General features: G+C 48.9%; 1 non-coding gene across 1 annotated transcript; it reads right to left on the bottom strand.

Annotated features, from left to right (window-relative positions):
* Window positions 1–2067: 2067 nt before the first annotated feature.
* trnat-cgu (transfer RNA threonine (anticodon CGU)) lies at window positions 2068–2139 on the bottom strand. The gene has a single exon. It is a non-coding gene; the product is annotated as a tRNA-Thr (tRNA).
* Between the last annotated feature and the right edge of the window lie 35 nt (window positions 2140–2174).

Raw genomic sequence — 2174 nt, 5'->3', positions numbered from 1 at the left:
AAAATGTCTTAGCAGAGGATGGTTTCGATCCATCCAGCTCTGGGTTATGGGCCGAGCAAACAAATCAGAAGTAATCTTCTAGACGAACGCCTGCTATGAGAGTAACAAGTGGTCTTATGTTTTCATTCCCGCACTGTGGATATTGCCCCTTTTTGGGGGACTCACGCAACTGTAGAATTAAAATTCCTTAGGAGACGATGGTTTCGATCCATCGACCTCTGGGTTATGGGCCCAGCACTCTTCCACTTCACCACTCTGCTGTAAGCCACCCCATGTGGCCAGTGCCTTATCCAGTAGGCCACTGGGGCTGCCGCGGGGTAGCTCACTTGCTTATTAATTATCCCTCTCATTCAGGTGGTCTTTAAAACAAATCAGATGGAGTCTTCTCGATGAATGCCTGCTATGAGAGCAACAAGTGGACTTATGTTTTCATCCCCGCACTGTGGATATTGCCCCTTTTTGGGGGACTCACGCAACTATAGAATTAAAATTCCTTAGGAGATGGTTTCGATCCATCTACCTCTGGGTTATGGGCCCAGCACTGTTCCGCTGCACCACTCTCACTCCAGGTACTCCAGGTGGCCAGTGCCTTATCCATTAGGCCACTTGGGCTTCCGCGGGGTAGCTCACTATTATCCCTCTTCTGGATGAACGCCTGCTATAAGAGAAACAAGTGGCCTTAGGTTTTAACTCCCATGCGATGGATATTACCCCTTTTTGGGGGGCTCAGGCATGTAGAGAAGTAAAAATGTCTTAGCAGAGGATGGTTTCGATCCATCCAGCTCTGGGTTATGGGCCGAGCAAACAAATCAGAAGTAATCTTCTAGACGAACGCCTGCTATGAGAGTAACAAGTGGTCTTATGTTTTCATTCCCGCACTGTGGATATTGCCCCTTTTTGGGGGACTCACGCAGCTGTAGAATTAAAATTCCTTAGGAGACGATGGTTTCGATCCATCGACCTCTGGGTTATGGGCCCAGCACTCTTCCGCTTCACCACTCTGCTGTAAGCCACCCCATGTGGCCAGTGCCTTATCCATTAGGCCACTGGGGCTGCCGCGGGGTAGCTCACTTGCTTATTAATTATCCCTCTCATTCAGGTGGTCTTTAAAACAAATCAGATGGAGTCTTCTCGATGAATGCCTGCTATGAGAGCAACAAGTGGCCTTAGGTTTTCAATCCCATGCAGTGGATATTGCCCCTTTTTGGGGGTCTAGGCATGTATGGAAGTTAAAACGTCTTAGCACAGGATGGTTTCGAGCCATCAACCGCTGGGTTAGGGGCCCAGCACGCTTCCGCTGCGCCACTCTGCTGTAAGCCACACCAAATAGCCAGTGCCTTATCCATTAGGCCACTGGGGCTGCCGTGGGGTAGCTCACTTGCTTATTAATTATCCCTCTCATTCAGGTGGTCTTTAAAACAAATCAGATGGAGTCTTCTCGATGAACGCCTGCTAAGAGAGTTATGTTTTCTCTCGCCCACTGTGGATGTTGCCCCTTTTTGCTCACTTGCCTTATTAATTCTCCCTCTCATTCAGCTGGAATTAAAAAGAATATTCAGATAGAGACTTCTGGATGAACGCCTGCTATAAGAGAAACAAGTGGCCTTAGGTTTTAACTCCCATGCGATGGATATTACTCCTTTTTGGGGGGCTCAGGCATGTGTAGATGTAAAAATGTCTTAGCAGAGGATGGTTTCGAATCATCGATCTCTGGGTTATGGGCCCAGCACTCTTCCGCTGCCCCACTCTGCTGTAAGCCACCCTAGATGGAACTCGAACCCACAATCCCGCAGCAGTCTTCCGCTGCGCCACTCTGCTGTAAGCCACCTGAGATGGGACTCAAACCCACAATCCCTGGTTTAGGAGGCCAGTGCCTTATCCATTAGGCCACTGGGGCTGCCACGGGGTAGCTCACTCACATTCAGGTGGTCTTTAAAAAAAATCAGATGAAGTCTTCTCGATGAACACCTGCTATGAGAGCAACAAGCGGCCTTAGGTTTTCACTCACATGCGATGGATATTACCCTTTTTTGGGGGGCTCAGGCATGTATAGAAGTTAAATTGTCTTAGCAGAGGATGGTTTCGATCCATCGACCTCTGGATTACGGACCCAGCACACTTCCACTGCGCCACTCTGCTGTAAGCCACCCTAGATGGAACTCGAACCCACAATC

Source organism: Sinocyclocheilus anshuiensis, unplaced genomic scaffold (genome assembly GCF_001515605.1).
Source record: "Sinocyclocheilus anshuiensis isolate Anshui unplaced genomic scaffold, SAMN03320099.WGS_v1.1 scaffold247, whole genome shotgun sequence".
In the NCBI taxonomy this organism is placed as follows: domain Eukaryota; kingdom Metazoa; phylum Chordata; class Actinopteri; order Cypriniformes; family Cyprinidae; genus Sinocyclocheilus; species Sinocyclocheilus anshuiensis.
This window is presented reverse-complemented; position numbering and strand designations above follow the sequence as displayed.